This window comes from Pelophylax lessonae (genome assembly GCF_965119305.1).
Source record: "Pelophylax lessonae genome assembly, chromosome: 1".
Taxonomy (NCBI): domain Eukaryota; kingdom Metazoa; phylum Chordata; class Amphibia; order Anura; family Ranidae; genus Pelophylax; species Pelophylax lessonae.
This window is the reverse complement of record NC_138768.1, coordinates 431,249,519-431,267,652: the sequence shown is the minus strand read 5'-3', so window position 1 is coordinate 431,267,652 and position 18,134 is coordinate 431,249,519. Positions and strand designations below refer to the sequence as shown.

The window sequence follows — 18,134 nt, the reverse complement described above, 5'->3', positions numbered from 1 at the left end:
ATCTTTGATTTCTCCACTTCTCTGGACCACATCTGGTAGCTTGATGCCTCCCCTCAATGAAACACCAGTAAGAGGCACTCAGTGCTCTTCATCAGATAATGCTCAATTGAAGCAGCTAGAAAGCATTTTTGCACTTGTGCAGCCCTATATTTGGCTAGTTAAAAAAGCTATTGTTTAGGATTTCCAAAAAAGAAAAAAAAAAAAGTTTATTCCTTTTTCTCCAAAAGCAATTCATTTTTTTACCTGAGGAAGTAAAGAATTTAATTACTCAGAGGTGGCAGAGAACCGAGTCCTTTGTAAGACCTCATCTGGAATTTGCAGTTCAGTTTTGGGCACCGGTTCTCAAAAAGGATCTTGGGGAACTGGAGAAAGTGCAGAGAAGGGCAACCAAACTGATAAGAGGCATGGAGGAGCTCAGCTATGAGTAAAGATTAGAGGAACTGAAATTATTCTCAAAAGGTGGTTCTGGCCAGCTCAGTAGATTGCTTTAAAAAAAAAGGCCTGGATTATGTCCTAAATGTGCATAATATAACTGGGTACTAAAATGAATAGGTAAAGTTTATTCAGGGAATATCCCATTGCCTTTTGGGGGATCAGGAAGGGATTTTTTTCCCCTGCTGTAGCAAATTGTTAATGTTTTTTTTTTTTTTTTTCACCTTTCTCTGGATCAATTGTGGGTAGAGGATTGTGTATATGGGATTGTATGATTTTTTTTTTTTTTTGGTTTAGGTTGAACTAGATGGACATTTTTAACCTGCATAACTATGCATGAATCAAAAGCCGCTTCCCTGGACCGACGTGCCACTGGCAGTCGATGTTGTAGTAATGTGCATTTGCAAAATGTCACCTTCCTGATGGAAGTTTCTTTTTGGTTTGGCTGATATTAAGGGTATCCAAATAGATACTATAATTGAGAAAGTTGCTTTATATGCCGATGACTTGGTCTTATTTTTAAATGACCCTGCCCCTTCTCTAAGAGCTGCCCTGGAGCTAATCTCCTTCTTTTCTTCAATCTTAAAACTGTGAATAAATTGGGAAAAATCCCTTATCCTTATCCTTGACAGTAATGCAGAAGGGGCTGCGGACCCCTCCTTACCTCTAAAATAGGCCTGCTCTGTTAAATATCTAGGCGTAGTGATCTCACCTAAAATCACAGAATTTGGTTCGCTTATTTTACTCCCCTACTCCAGTCAGCGAAACAAAGGCTGAAAGCATGAACAAACAAATTTGAGTTTGTTATGCTTTCCTACTTGTGGGGCTCCTCACATCCAAGAGTCAAACTTAAAATGCTTCAGAGACCTTGGAGAAAGGGGGGGGGGGGGGTGTAGCCTGCCCTGATCTTTATATGTGCTATATTGCAGCGCTGCTTACCCATGCTCATAATTGGCTGATGGCGAGTGAAACCAATGTAGCCGTGGTTTTGGAAGCGGCTTCCTTGGGGTCCTATGAGGTGCTTCATAATTTTATGCATCGCACTTTTTCACACTCACTCCATGAGGGCGCTCATTAATGCCTGGCACCTCTGGAACCCTGGGTCCCCTCATAAATGGTCCCCCACGTTGTGGTACAATCCCAGTCTCTCTGAATTTTTCATTTTTCAGGACCCAGGGGTATGGGCTAGTAGAGAGCTCAAGTATCTCAGCCAAGCGTCTTCTACCTGTATCCTGTTTTGTGCATTGTACATTGTGGATGCTGTCATCATTGCTTTATGAAACATCAATAAAATGTACTGACTTGGAGAGCCGATTACGTGATCACTCAGGTCTCAGCTAAAGGCAGATTATTCCAATTCAAGATGCTTCATAGGGTTTATATTACACTTCAAAAGTTGCGTAGGATCTACCCAACCCTCCTGGCCATGTGTTGGCGCTGTCTGGAGGACCTGGCACCTTTTATCCACATTCTTTAGCTGTGTCCAAGGGTCCAATCCTTTTGGAAGGAAGTCTCTGAGTGTATACACAAATGTACCTTATTACCCTAATATCTGTGCCACTGACAGAGGATGTCTGCATTCTAGGCTTAGTACCTTTATTGGCCATGTCCAAAACAATGGGATAGCTAATTCTGCTTAAATGGAAATCGCCAACAGCGCCAACACTTAACTTTTGGAAAAATCTGGGTAATTGAGTCTAGGAGTTGTCCACAAAAGTTTTCAAAAATATGGGATATCTAGATTGATTCGTCCCTAACTGCCCCCACAGATGACGTTTCAGGATTACTTGCCTCATACCACTTTTACTCTCTCCTTGGCCCTAGAGTTTGGCCTACTTAGTGGAGTAGGCCTGCCCACTACACTTTCTGATTCCATAGTTACTTATTAGCAGTACTTCGGATAGATACTGGTTGCCAACAATTGCTTCTTCTTTTTTTTTTTTTCTTGCGCCTTCTTGTTGTTTTTATTGTTTATTTTCTGCGTAGCTGTATAAGCCTAGGTATGCCCAATAGGCTTTGTTTTGTACCTTTCACTACAATTTAACAATTTTAAACTGAATTTAAAAATAATGCACCAGTTAGTCTATAATTGGGTCAGATTTATTGGAGTTCAGGGCTGAATGACTCCTCTTGGCAGTTCTCTGGTCCCTTCCTCTGATGTCTGGAATGTTTGAGAACCTTCTAAAATTAGAAGACGGGAGTTAGGAGAAGCTGTCATGCATATTTATGAGGCCCCAACCAATCCCCATTGTTGGGCTGGCAGGGGGAACTGAGATAACCTCATAAATAGACACAGGCCATGCCAGCAGGGAAGTAGGGTGGAAGATGGAGATACAGTGTTGAGAAGGCGGTCGGTGGCCCTGAGGGGTACCCCCTAGTCAGGGGGGGGGAGGGTGACCTACCTTGAGATGGGCTCAGGTGCTGGAAGGATCCTGCCAAAGACACAAGGGAGGAAACTTTCCTGGAGGCACAGAATGAGTAATTCAACACTGGTGAGGACTACAAAGGGGGGAGACTGCCACATGTAGCCAGTCTCCCTTGAAGACAGTGGTGGGCTTAAGTCTTCTACCTTTCTCTTGAGAGATCTCCAGAGAGTAAGCCTGGTGGGCTGGTTAAGGGTCAGCCAGGTGGGCTGGTGAAGAGTGAGCTGGGCAAACAGGTGTACAGAGAGACAGCCGGGCAGGTGGGCTAGCATTGCCTGAAGAAGTGGTGCTGGGATCAGTGGCCACAGAGGAAGCAGAAGGAAAGGTTATACATGGTTTCACTCCACATGTGCTATTTTAGGGGACTGAGAGTTCCTGCCAGTAAGGGGCTGTTGCTGAGCTGACAAGGAGTCTGTCAGTTCCATCAGGAATGGATCAGCAGGAGTGTGTGCAGGAGGAAAGCTGAAGAAGTGTCTGTATATAGGAAGTTGTCCCTGAAGTTGTTCTTACCGTCAAGTGGGCATCCCATAAACTCCCTATCCCCCATCCAAGTTGATAACCCCCTAATAAACAACAAAAACAAAGCTACAGACTGTTTTCTGACTTTGTGTGCCTGTGAAGATTTGGTGTGCCTGGCTGTGCAGGAGTTGGGAATCCCTGTTCATCTGCAGCTCCTACGTGGGGTGTGCTACTTAGTTATGCCCGGTCTCGCAAAAAAATGTAATTCATCTAGGTTGTTAATTAGGTTTTAGTTGACTAGGGTTGAAAATTAATTAGCATGTGCTTCTTTAATTTGACAAACTGCATTTGGGATCACACTACCTATAAAATGAAAAGAAAGAGTCTAGTTGTTAAACAATGGGTCTTTTGGTTTGTTAGAACACTGAGAGGTGGATATATTTTATAGAACTACAATCTAAGCTCAGTTACTTACATATTTTATTTTTAAAGTTCTTTGCCCTGCTAGGTACATTCCCTACTTTGTGCCTACAGTACATGACATTGAGCTCTGTATTGCCTTCTTAAAGTGATTGTAACATTTTTTTTCCTATAAAAATAACAAACATAGTATACTTCCCTCCTCTGTTGTAGTGGTTTTGCACAGAGTGGCCCGGATCCTCCTCTTCTCGGGTCCCTCTTCTTTGCTCCTGGCTCCTGGGGGGCTGCTGCACACAGAAGGCTTTTTATCTTAATGCATAGAATGCATTAGGATAAAAAACCTTCTGACTTTACAACCACTTTAAGTGCTGTTGAGCTGATGCTGACGATCAAGAAGTGTCTGAAAATATAAGTCACCCATAGACCCTGCCTGGATAATGAGATTTGGTAATACTTCCAACTGATCCTTGAACAAACATAGAATATCTCACTAGACATTCCCAATTTTTCTCTTTAATGAACTTTATAAACCAGGTCACTCCATTTTTTCTCTTTTTTTGCTTAATGTAAAAGTATGCATCCAGCGTTTTTTAGCTTAACACATTGAGCACAATAAAAAAAACATTCCCCAATAAACTATTTGGTACATTTCTCACTTGCAGTTTACAACTATAGCCACCTTCACACTGGCAATCCAATCAGGTCTGCCTCTCAGTTTTACCAGGTCCATGCATTCTTATGGGCAGGCAGGTGTAAGCATACATTCAGGCCTGATCCGGTCTGCTACAAAAAGCAGAAGAGGAAGGTAGGCAGATGTAAATGGACAGCAGAGTTTGTTCTGGCTGCCCATAGACTAGTGCGGGCTCTGTCTGTGTCTGCTCTGTAGAATCTGAACAGAAACAGATGTGTCTCATCCGCCTGCCGTGTTCTGATCAGCGGGGGATCTGTAAGCTTCGTTGGATTTAATAGATAGGGTTTTTTTTTTTTTTTTTTTTTTTTTTTTTACAAGTTAATTAGGCATAAAAGTAGACATTTGTTGGTTGCAAGTATTTTCCCATAGTGACAAAACTTGTCAGAACCACTTTGGCTAAAATTATAGAGTCCTTAGAGGCTGGTGTCTACAATCTGCACATTTTGACCCTACAACTTTTCCAATGCTTCTTGGCACATTTGCTCCCTATCTCTGTCAGGTTAAATGGGGGACAGTTTATAAATCTCAACATTTTCTCTACCGAATTTTGCTTTGAGCTTTGACAGGGCCACTATATTATAAATCTCTACCATTTGAACTTGCTGAGAAAGGGACCCCCCATTCCCAGGTCGGGTCTCTTCCATAATAAAACAGTTTACCCTTAAAAAGTGCCCTGTATTTACCCCCCAAAAATTCTGATCACTTTTCACTCTCTGCTGATAAAAAGAATACCCAGAACTTAATGATATCACCATTAAACTTCAATCTGAGTATGGTATTCTCAGGGTGATGGACAGCATTAGCTTTCTTACTCAGAGTTTTGTTATAAGACCAAGAAATTAACTAACTATGGTTACATCTTAGTTCACATGTGGGAACCAGTGAACCATAGTTTACATGAGGCCAGTGGCGGCCGGTCTATAGGGGGCGCAGGGGTGCCGCCCCCCCCCAATCTGTGGCAAGAAAAAAAAAGAAATAAAAAAAAAATACCATTTTCAGCCCACTAGGGGACCCGGACCTACTGGTGGCTATGGGGTGGGGTTTTGCACCCCACGTGCGCTACGCAGAGGCGCCGACTTGCGGTCTTCTGGGGGTCATAGGGGCGGAGAGCAATGTCCCCCGACACTCCCCACTCAAGTGCTGTCCTGGCTGTGATTGGTCCAGACTCCAGCCTGGACCAATCATACAGGACATCCCGGGTGACTGATGTCGCGTGGGGGCGGTGCGGTCACCTTCCCTCCGTCAGATGGCTTGAGCGGGCCGGCGCGCATCAGAGGAAGAAAAGAAGAGGACGTTTCGTCCCCACTCTCCAGAGATTCCCGACTGGCCGACTCCCGAGTCCCGTCCCAGCGCCGCAGAGAGCAGCAGCATGCCAGGCAGCAGTGACAGTCACTCAGGTAAGTGCCAGTGCCTCAGTCAGACTCAGTGGTGCCTCTCTCTCCTGTCTGTGTGTGGGTCCGGGACTGCGGACTCGTGTCTGTCTGGCTGTGGGCACAGTGGGGGAACTTTTTGCAGAGTGAGTGGAAACACACACCTCAGAAAGAGGCAGCGGCAGTGCAGTGTCTCCGGGGAGGTCTGGGGTCATGATCTCACAAAATTAGACACAGGAAGGGTCATGACATGACCCTTGAGAACGACGGCCTGTGTGCCAACGAAACCGGTCGGGAGCATTGGGACGCAATCACCCTGATATCACTGCCATTTCCGGGACCGATTGTTATGGACCAGTGAACGCGGAAGCGGTACCGTCCTGTGTCTAATTTCGGATCCTGAGCTAAATGCCCGTTTATATGTCTTTGATGTAAGTGTGTCCACTTTATTTTTAATAAACTGCTTGAATGTACTTCACTATCCTGGTCATTCCTTTATTCACATATTGCTGAGGAGCGTAAGGTGGAGGAGGAGTGTGAAGTTCTTTGGTATAGAGGCGGTTGTGGAGTGGATAACCTTGGAGGGCTTGGTCTTTCATTTCGGAGTCTGGTCGCATTGAATCATTCTGCTTGCATTGACCCCCTGTAATTAAGGGGTCGGTGCTTTCTGGTAAGCACATTCGTATACTGGGTGCCTATGTGGTGAAGGGATTGAAGATCGTTTTTTTGTGAAGAAGATTTATCCCTTGGAGATTGTACTATTTTATCCGTTTATTCATTTGGGACTATATTCATGAATTATTTATTCACTGACTTTTGATGCACTTTATTATATGCATTTCTTTCAGGATTATTTATTAAGATTTATACAATTTATCTCTGTGTACTAACTTTTAGATACACAGGTTTGCAAATAGTTGATAAGTTTTATTATTCATGCACTTTATATGACAATTATATTATTTATTGCACAATTGCACTTTTAAGGTGAGCGCAGCTTAGTACACCTTGGGTGTATCATCTACCATTCCATACGTTTTTACGATTGAGCTGCAGCTCCCCAATTTTGGTTCACACCATTACATTGTGCACTTTTATATATATTTATTTATATTTATGCTTTTATTCACCTATTTAGTTCACATTATTATCACTAATTGAGTTGTTCACACCCAATTATTTATTTTCGTAAAAATTTGCACCTTTATCCAATAGCGCAGGTACTTTTGGCGCCTAACGCCATTCATCTACTATAAATGAAAAGATGCATATTAATATGTGCAATATAAGGTTTCTTTTCCCTATGGACAATTTAGTGCTAACGCTGCATTTGAAAGACTTTGCCCGTCAACAAGACTTGTGAAACATTTTGCCGGAATCTTTCCTATCATTTAAAAATGCAAAAGTACTGTAAATACACGTGCAATGGGTTGGAGGTTAGGGAAGGAATACCACCTATCCAATCCTTCAGAACAAGAGATGTACACTATTTGGGAAGGAATTGAAAGAAAAAAAGATATGTTTTTAATGTGTGATATGTATTGGGATAACTGAATTAATATGGTGCAGGTACCCAGTAGGCTGGCACTTAGGTATCATAAAGTGTCTGTTGGCCAGAATTGGGAGTTCCAGATGGTGCATCAATGGGGTGAAAATTTCCTTGTGGGGGCGGTGTCTCAAGTTTAGCGGTCCTATAGAGAGGGTATCGGTTACAGGACATGTGGGACACCAGAGCTGGGTATAGGGGAGTTACACCTGGTTGATGTCTCACCTGAGCAGTGGGAACCCCGCACAGGTGATGCTGGCGACTACTCATGAAAACATGCTTGGTTAGAAAAAGGGGAACCACTCCAAATAGATCTAAGCTCTTCCCAAACGCTGGCTACAATGGTACAATATGCCTTCACAGGGTTAAAATGTATCATGGGCTCTGGCATGCATGCAGGGGCAGTCGGAATTATTAACCAACATCAAGCTGATTGTGCAGTCTCTGTATGAGGGTCAGTGGCCTTATAAGTTAGCATCACAGCTCAGTAAGCTTTTGCCTAAACACATAGCTTTCACTAATCCAAATGGTGGTCGAATGCCTGGGCGGGCTGTTCAAGTTTGGATTATGAACGTGGTTATCCTTGTGAATACCACATACAGAAGTGCAGACTCTGTCTGTATATTCGGTGTGGTCAATGGGCTTACTGACTGGGTATTCTACCTTGTATCCAAGGCTAAATTGCCCACATGTGACCAGAGAGGATGGAAGCTGGAGGCAGGTTGATAATTCCCTTTGTCGGTGGCATGACCATGATGTCCTTTGTATGCAAGGTCAATATGCAGTAGTGACCGAGAAATGCTGGGAAGATGTTTCACTCTGTGGTCTAGATGGGGAGATCATTGCTGGGAAGGAAGCACCTGGGTATTATTTGGGGCATAGACGAGTTTGTTTCTTTGTCCAAAAGGATACCAATGTAACGTTAGTCATGGAACTAGGGTGTTCCTTGAACCTAACCATAGCTAGAGGTGCATAGTGTACCCTGTGCATTGTCTCTGAATTCCAGGCATAGGAATGGAATTTTGTGGTTTGGTTATTGTTTTACATGCATTGTTTGATATGACATTTATATAGGAAGGTCACACATTTATCTATGCAGGTTGAGGGACGAATTGACGGTAAGGTCTCTTCGTACAAGTCTGAGGCTTTGCTGCCAATTAACAGTCCTGAAATACCTCTGGTATGCCTGAATTGCGGTAGAAAGGGCCATAGTGAGCAAGCCTGCATAATCCCGACCCGTATACACAATAAAGGGTTATAGGAGGTTGGGAGTGGGATGCTCAATTTGGTGGGTCGTATATATGTATATTTTATGGTAATGTGTTGATTTGTGTGCTTTTATAATTTGACGTACATGTATTACGTTAGTGATATGTTTGAGTAAGATCCTCCTCGAGGTTCTGTATCTGAAAGCTGGTTGATATGTGGCTCTGAGTGTATATTGGTGAATGGTGAGTGAATGGACACCCCTTGCCTATAGTGCACCCCATACCAAAAGAAGAAGACAAGAAAGGGTGCCATGGAAGCGGTCGCTGAAGAATGGTGGTGGTGTGTCACCCAGAGGCGAAGGGGCACATGTTGGGAAGCACAACATATCGTAAGGCCGGACATTTATGGACTGTTCTATGGAGGCTTCCTCTGAAGAAGGGGATGTGTTTCACTCAGAGGCAAAGCGGCACATGTTGGGAAGCACAACATATCATAAGGCCGGACATTTATGGACTGTTCTATGGAGGCTGCCTCTGAAGAAGGGTGGTGTGTGCCCTTCAGGCACAAAGCGGCACATGTTGGAGGCAACATGTGGTTTTACGTGTTCTGATATCAGATGTTCCTAGATGATTGAAAGCTGACCACACCTGACCTAGAAATGCAAAGTACCCAACAGGACATTCCTGACAAGGAGTCATAAATGGGAATTCTTATCCTTACAGGATGTTCTTGCATAAGCCTCCTGTTGTGAGGTATGGGTGTAGAGAAGCCTCAGATAAGATCTCCTGGGAAGGTTATACCAACATCAAAGGCCAACTGTTAATAAAAGATGACCCAGGTCAAAAACAGTGATGCGTGGACAGATGGTGCCCCTAGTGGAAGAATATAACATGCTTCCTGGAAAGATGAGATACTTCCTGTTGAGTAGGAAGGGGGCATCTTATGAACTGTCATTGGACAAGAAGACAGTGGGTGTTTATGTGGGTGGTGTCTGAGTGGGCTTTAAATGTGGATTGCCAGCTAGAATCTTTCTCTTTGCTGCTAGCTCTCTTGACTGTTGGCTCTCTTGGCTGTGGGCCATCATGGCTCTTGTGCTACCTCTTTCTTCTTCCTGTGTGCTTGAGACCAGCTGAAAGATATTGAATATGTAACGTATTATCTGCGATTGTTTTGTCTTATATGCTCTGTAATATTTCTTTAGTGTTTTATGTTAGCATTTCTACTTTCTTTATAATAAATTAGATCCTTGTTTATTTAAGCAGTGTGTTTATTTTTATAGCTAGCATTGTTAGTAGACCTTCCATTAACCTTATCAGAGCTTTGATATACGATTATAGAAATAGACAGTAGAATACATTTTTTATAATAAATAGGGGAGGGACAAAACCACCCCATATTTATTTCACATGCCTATACCATCATCTGTGCCATGCCTGTGCCATGACCTGTGCCATACCTTTACCATCTCCTGTACCATGACCTGTGACATGCCTGTACCATCACCTGTACCATGCCTATACCATCATCTGTGCCATGCCTGTACCATGACCTGTGCCATGACCTGTGCCATGCCTATACCATCACCTGTGCCATGCCTATACCATCATCTGTGCCATGCCTGTACCATGACCTCAAAGTCATGCAATTTTTTAACGCGTTTTTTGCCGCGAAGCAATACCTATTACATTTTTCTTTTTGCGCCCCCCCAAAATTTTTGAGCACCAGCCGCCACTGCATGAGGCATGTGGGATCCAGGTGGGATTTGAGATTTTGAGATTGTTTTTACTGAAATGGGTTTCTTCTCAACCGTCTACCACAAACCAGGCTTTGTTACAGCACGTGTCAAGATTACAGCTTTTGGTTCTTCTCCAGAGCTTATCCTAGACTTGGTGTGACAAACATTCACAGAACAGTTATTTATACTAAGATCATGTGACAATTTAATTGCACAAAGGTAGACTCTTCAGGTAATTATGTGACTTCTGAGGGCAATTATTTTCACCAGAGTTTTTTTAGGGGTTTCTCATCAAATGCTACCTTTGGAAGCTTTTCAGTTGTTTAACTTTGTAAATTTGTAGCACCCTCCTAGGTAGGTGCTAGAAGAGAGAGTCTCGTTTTTGGGTCTTTCTGCTTACCAGAGAGATTGCCAGATACATTTATGTTGCTCTCTGCCTACCAGAGAGCAGGATCTACAGTATCTCACAAAAGTGAGTACACCCCTCACATTTTTGTAAATATTTTATTATATCTTTTCATGCGACAACACTGAAGAAATTACACTTTGCTACAATGTAAAGCAGTGAGTGTACAGCTTGTATAACAGTGTGAATTTGCTGTCCCCCCAAAATAACTCAACGCACAGCCATTAATGTCTAAACCGCTGGCAACAAAAGTGAGTACACCCCTAGGTGATAATGTCCAAATTGGACCCAAAGTGTCAGCTTTATTTTACAGCACTGCTGTAACCCTCTTCGGCATGAAGTTCACCAGAGCTTCACAGGTCGCCACTGGAGTCCTCTTCCACTCCTCCATGACGACATCACAGAACTGGTGGATATTAGAGACCTTGCGCTCCTGCACCTTTAATTTGAGGATGCCCCACAGATGCTCAATAGGGTATAGGTCTGGAGACATACTTGGCCAGTCCATCACCTTTACCTTCAGCTTCTTTAGCAAGGCTGTAGTCATCTTGGACGTGTGTTTGGGGTCGTTATCATATTGGAATACTGCCCTGCAGCCAAGTCTCCAAATTTAGGGGATCATGCTCTGCTTCAGTATGTCACAGTACATGTTGGCATTCATGGATCCCTCAATGAACTGTAGCTCCCCAGTGCCGTCAGCACTCATCAGCCCCAGATCATGACACTCCCACAACCATGCTAGACTGTAGGCAAGACACACTTGTCTTTGTACCAGCAATCCATGTCCTTAGTCTGCTTGTCTTCAGAAAACTGTTTGCATCATGAAAACTTCTTGTGCATCATCTTTAGAAGAGTCTTCCTTCTGGGACGACAGCCATGCAGACCAATCTGATCCAGTGTGTGGCGTGTGGTCTGAGCACTGACAGGCTGACCCCCCACTCTTCAACATCTGCAGCAATGCTGGCAGCACTCATACGTCTATTTCCCAAAGACAGCCTCTGGATATGACGCTGAGCATGTGCACTCAACTTCTTTGGTCGACCATGGCGAGGCCTGTTCTGAGTGGAACCTGTCCTGTTAAACTGATGTATGATCTTGGCCACTCAGTTTCAGGGTCTTGGCAATCTTCTTTTAGCCTAGGCCACCTTTATGTAGAGCAACAATTTTTTTTAAAATAAGGGAAACATTTTTTTTAAAAATTGAATAAAAAAATGTAAATTTTTTTACATACTGTCACAAGTCATTATCCTAGATCACCCCCACACCAGTCATATGATGACACTGTACTGCACTGGCATTTGTATGTAAACAAAAATTGTGAACTAAAAGCTAATTTTATTTCATACTAAAAGCTAATTTTATTTCATTCCAAAAAAGTGACAAAAAATTACCACTTGAAAAAATCTTGTCATGCCTCTTACTAAATACCTCGGACTGTATACTTTCCAAAAGGAGGTTATTTGTAATGTCCTAGCATTTCAGGGCCTCATAAAATGAGAACGGCAGTCAGTACATCAGGGTTGATACATTTTCAAATGTATATACTATTTTTTGTAACATTTAGAAATTTATAACATTTAGAAATGTATAACTGTAGGCAAAGCAGATCACCCACAATATCACCATTTTATATGCATGTCCCGACTTACATATATTCTCTGACAGTTATCATATTGTACATATACATGTGAAATATTGGCTGTCATTTATGTTTTAGAATGCTGCAATACGCCACTTACACTGGTACTTCCTCATTGGTTATTATTATTTTTCGATTTAAGCATGAGTAAAACATATGTTAAACTTTATTTAGATTCAAAAATGTTTTTTTTTCTGAAGGCAGAGCTAAAAGTTGTCACTAGAGAAAACAGAATGTATCTGTTTTATAACCTGGGGGACTGAATTTTGATGCTAATCTGACCATGTTCATTAGGCATGTAAGGAAGAGTTTAACTCTTTTATGTACTTCTTTGTCTTTACATTACTATATTTTGTATAAGCTTCCTATATATAAAGTTGCAATGGTTTTCTCTTTGGGACTTTAAATGAGGTGCAACTCGCCCAATGATGAGATATAAAATGCCAATTTATTGGTACATACAATGTCAACAAGTAAACATGGACAGATATCATAATTTAAAACAGATTTGGGGTTTTATACATAGTATATTATATATTTATTGTCGGGTACAGTATTCCATAGAACAATCCACTGTAGGTAAAAAAAATGCATCCTGGTAGTCCGACGAGTTTCATGAACAACCATTCACTTCCTCAGGGGTTAATGTGATAAAGCAAATTAAAGTAAATCTGTTGCAAAAGAAATCGCATGCTAATGTTCCATTCATGCTCATGCGGGATGCGGCATGCTCATGTAGACATGCCACAGGGAATGTCTATCCTGGGAGCTGTGGGCCCGGCAGGACAAACAGGGCCATACTCAATCACAAACCAACATAGTGTGGCATCCACGTTGATGGCATAATGAATCAATGCTCTGGGCAAGAGGTTGCATGTATCATGACCGATCACTGTGGAGCCACTGAAGCTTCTTATATATATATATATATATATATATATATATATATATATATATATATATATATATATACATATACAGCATATATATATATATTTTAACACTTGCTATTTTTGGTGTTTAAACAATAATGATAAAAAAGGCAGTATTTCTGTAATTGTTATGATTTTAGCTTTGGACTGTTTTAAATCAGAAAAAGTTGCATCAGTTTGCAGAGGATATGCATTGCTTGCTATAAATTATAGTCACTGATATCCACAAAACTGCATCCCACAGGAGCTGGGATCACACATTTCTACTGCACCTCTAAATTTTTTACCACTGCAGTATCATAAGTTACCACAAGGTGGTGGTATTGCACATTTTTTGTGACTTATTTGTCCTTTATTTACAACATTTTACAATATAACACTTTTGCTGAATACATTATATACAAATCATAGCAAACTCTTAGAGCCGGTTCACACTACTCCGACTTGGGACACGACTTGTGTGCCCTCAAGTCGCCCCAAGTCTCTTGTCATTACAAATTCAATGTAAATGAATGAGAGCCGTCTTAATATGCACTACTGAAGTCGCTCCGACTTCAGAAAAATTTCCTGTACTACTTCAAGGCGACCTCTATCCGACTTGTGCACATAGACTTCAATGGGAGTTGCCTCTAAGTCGGATCCTTATCTATTTTCAAGCGACTTGTTATCAGACTTTCCAGGAAGAAGAAAAAGATTAGCCAGGCATTCCCCACAGACAAAGTCGCCTATCATTTAAGTCTCTTCAAAGTAGTGCACAAGTCTCTTCCAAGTCTCTAAACAAGTCTCTTCAAAGTCACGCTAAAATGTCGCTCGAGCCTTCATGGGGCTACTTTCTGGTCGCGGTAGTGTTAACCGGCTCTACGTTTATTTAAATAAACCTTGTGATCTGCAGACCCTAATTACTGGATTTATTGTTTTAATTAAATGTTTTTTTTACTGAGGGTAGCCTCTTCCGAAGCTTTTTTCATGATATGTGAGGCTCAATTACCCGATTTGTGACAGCTGAATCCATGGTCGTTCAGATCGTCGGAATTCCCCCAGAGGAGCCCCTCCAAACGAGAAGCTTGCATACACATTTTTGGCTCCCAGGTACCTAACGTTACATTTTTCAATATTGAAACTCATCTGCTACATTGTTAACAAGATCTTCTTGTAAGATTCTGTGTCCCAAGTTATTGCTCTACATAGCTTGGTATCATCAACAAACAATGAGTTTAAACTACTTCTTCCCAACTCTATATCATTTATAAACAAGATGAGCAGAATTGTTCCCAGGATCGAACCCTGGGGATCTCTGCTCATGACCTTTAGATAATTCATAAAATAGGCCATTAATATCTACTCTCTGGACACATTCCTGTAAGCAATTTTATATTCATGTACATTTATATATTTTTCCAATGCCAATGGACTTTAACTTCTACATTAGGTGTTTGTGGAAAATTGTATTGAATGCTATAGCAAAGTCCAAATAAACAACATCCAATGGTCTCCCTCTATATAAATTACTGCTTACTTCCTCATAGAATGTTAGTAGGATGGTCTGACAAGATGGATTCATAAATCCATTCTGGTTGTTACTTACCATTTTTGCTGACAAATTCTTGAATATAGTTCCTTAGCATACCCTCCCATACCTTTAATACATTGATGTAAGCCTAACTGATCTATAGTTACCTGGTATACATCTTGAACCTTTTTTGAATATCAGTACACCATTTGCTTTTTATCATCATCGATTGGTAAGTTTTCTGTCTGTAAGGTCTTCTAAAAACTAAGAAAAATGGACCAGCTATACCTTGGTTAGTTTCCTTGAGAACTCTTGGGTGTAAGCCATTTGGACCTGGAGATTTGCTGACACAAAGGCTAGCCCCTGCTTCTCTGAAAAGTGATCAGTGGTTAGACCGTTTTTCAGAGCTGTTTGACAGTCAATGATAAAGGGATGTAAATCCTTTTCATCGCCTGTTTTAGCCCCTGGGCGTTTGTGGTGCTTCCTCATTCACTTGAAAGGGTTCTGTTCGGGGGACTTGCTGCATGCTGAACATGATATGTGGGTAATTTTTTCCACAGGCATGAAGCGAAGTATCGGGGTAAGTCAACACCCCTGCCTGCTGCCACGTGTTCTTAATGTCCCCCAACCGCAAGTCTAAACAAGCTTAAAAGTAGTTCTAAAGTGGAAACATTTTGCACCTTTAATACAATCTTTGCATTACGGTAAAAAATGCCCCACTATCCTACTCCAACATCCCTGCTAAACTTCTTGTCACCGATCCAGAGCTGTCCCTGGCTACAGAACGGCTCCTCTCACTTTCTACTTCCACAATACTAAGGGCAGCAGAGCCATAGGCTCCTGCCGCTGACAGTCAAACTGCTGTGAGAAGGGTGTAGGGGTGCAGCTTACTAGTGCTGTGGGCTGCATTAAGCCCACTAGGCCCTAAAATGTAGCTTTTACTGTTAATGAAATACAAATAAAATAAAATACAATACAAAAAGATTGGTGAAGCAAAAAATATTTTTGGTTATAGACTACATCTCCTACAGATGCGTGATCGGCAGGTAAGAAGTGGAGCGTGGACTATAAAATGTTGTTTTGGGAGGTAACCACCTCAAACTAATCTTTCTTATTTCCAGAATTCCAAAATGTGATTCTATTTAATCTCTCTACCTAAATAATGGTTATAACTCAAAACCCTGCATGCTCCGCTTATTGCTATTGCGTTTAAAGCTCATTGATAACTCCCACATAGTGGTCCAATAAAATATTATTTTGATAATTCAGGCACATTGTTAGAGTTTTCAGATATATGCACACAGTCTGGCTTGGGAGCCTACAAGCATGGGTGCCTTCTTAGCACACGGCTTGCTACCGGTGACACCTGAAGGAGGGGGTACACTACAGCACCATCAGGGATGGCCAGAAGAGGAGGTAATGACATTTCTGTGCAATATGGTTGCACAGAGCAGGTACGTATAACCTCTTTTTTTTCTAAAAAAAAAAAAACTAGACTAAAAAAAGACTAGAAAAACTTTGTCAGCCACAGAGATACCCCAAGTCTCCCGTCACTGATGTTACTGTTGTGGTTTTTAAACCCATCTCTTTCATCTGTGCAAACTGAAGAGAAAAATGTATTTATTACATCAGCCATCTCCCTGTCACTTGTAACCATTTCCCCCTGTATATCTTTTAATGGGTCAATGTGTTCTGTCCTAATCTTTTACTATTAATATTTTGGAGTTTTCATTTATTATGGGATTTATTGTTTTTAATTCTATGATATTGATTGCCTTGTGTTTCGGTGTAGTATTATGGGATCTTTATGTCTTTTGTGGGCTTTTTATTCTATATTAATAGGGATGTTTTATAAGTTTGGGATGTTCAAAGAGCAGCATTCACTGACCATTTGTTTGTTGGGCTGCCTTTTGTTCACAGCACACCATTGCATTGTTTGAGAGAAAAAAACCTGCAAAAAAACAGTGTGCCCGTAATCTACCTCATATTATATCACTCATATTCATCCCCATAAGTAAAATAAGTTAGGCATACACCACTTAGGCCTATTATCCTTGATTAAAACTGTCTTGCTGCTTGACAATTTCATACTAATGTATCGTTTGCATTCTTGTAGTAAAGACCCAGCTTGTCCTTTTGTCTCTAGTAGAATTTGGGTCTATTCTTGCTATTTAAAGTTGTCCTGTTGCTGGCCAAATTTACAATGCTGTGTCATATGTGACCGCTTAGTTCTTCTTGTAAAGCACCTGCGTGCACTCTTTTTCTCTAGTACATTTCTTATCCAATTCTATCTCATTAAAATGTCCTGCTTAATCAGAGCTTGATAGAAATTGGCCAGGAGCAGGGCAGATTTTTTTGCATCAGCGAGAACAGGGACAACCACAGCAAACGAATGGCAAACTCTATTTATTACCATATAATAAAAAAGCATGTGTTACTGCTAAAGCTACCTAAAAGAAAGCCTTATGTCAAATTAGAATGAAATAAGATATACATCTTGGCCCTATTGGACCATCAGTTGGTACCTCAGCTCACCCTGGGGTTGCCTACCCTTGGTCTCCAAGGCCTCTACCTGGAGTGGGAATGGGGGACCCATACGTTTCACAACCATACCATGGTGCATGGGCCCCGCTCCCAACTCAGACCTTTGGATTCTCATTTAAATAGCAGGTCAGAGGCTTTCTGTTTTCCAGGCTACTTTATTGTTTTGTTAGAACTTATAAGGAAATACTCCGCATCACCCCCTTCCCTATAATCTATCCTGTGAATGCCTGATGTACCTTCAGCCGCCAAATACTAAATTCGTAGCTGTCAGGTAAACCCATCTGGGCTAATTTTCGGGGCCTATACTGGCCGACACTTACTTCTGTATCCTGTGAATGCCTAATGTACCTTCAGCCACAGAATACAACGTTCTTAGCTGTCGGGTAAACCCATGCGAGCAGATATAAGGTTGACTTTTGATGTTAAAATGTGCATCCAATTTGCTGTATTTTTGAAACAGTTTGTGTATCCTTATTAATGTTATCAATAAAATAATTGAAAGGTAAAATGAAATATGATTGGGGTACTGCTGCTTTATGTAAACCAAGCTAATGATAAAATAAAAAAATTGATTCTCCAAGTGTAGTTCCTAGCCTCTCATTCCTTTTTTTTTTATTTATTTTTTTATACATTGGATTGCCTTTTAGCCCTAAAATTGGCCAGAATTGAACAAGATTGCCTCCCCATAGAATTAAGTGGAATTATAAGTTCAGGTCTGCAGAATTTCCAACACTTTTGCTGAACCTTTGGCGAATCAAACCTGGGCAGATTTACCATCATTCTGATTCAGCAACCAAACACATTTTTTTTTTTTCCAA

At 41.4% G+C, this 18,134-nt stretch overlaps 1 protein-coding gene across 1 annotated transcript in view; it reads right to left on the bottom strand.

Moving 5' to 3' along the window:
- LOC309546722 (uncharacterized protein) overlaps window positions 1-18,134 on the bottom strand; it is a gene marked incomplete at its 3' end in the record, with an annotated part of 73,926 nt that overhangs the window by 34,181 nt on the left and 21,611 nt on the right. The window lies entirely within an intron of this gene.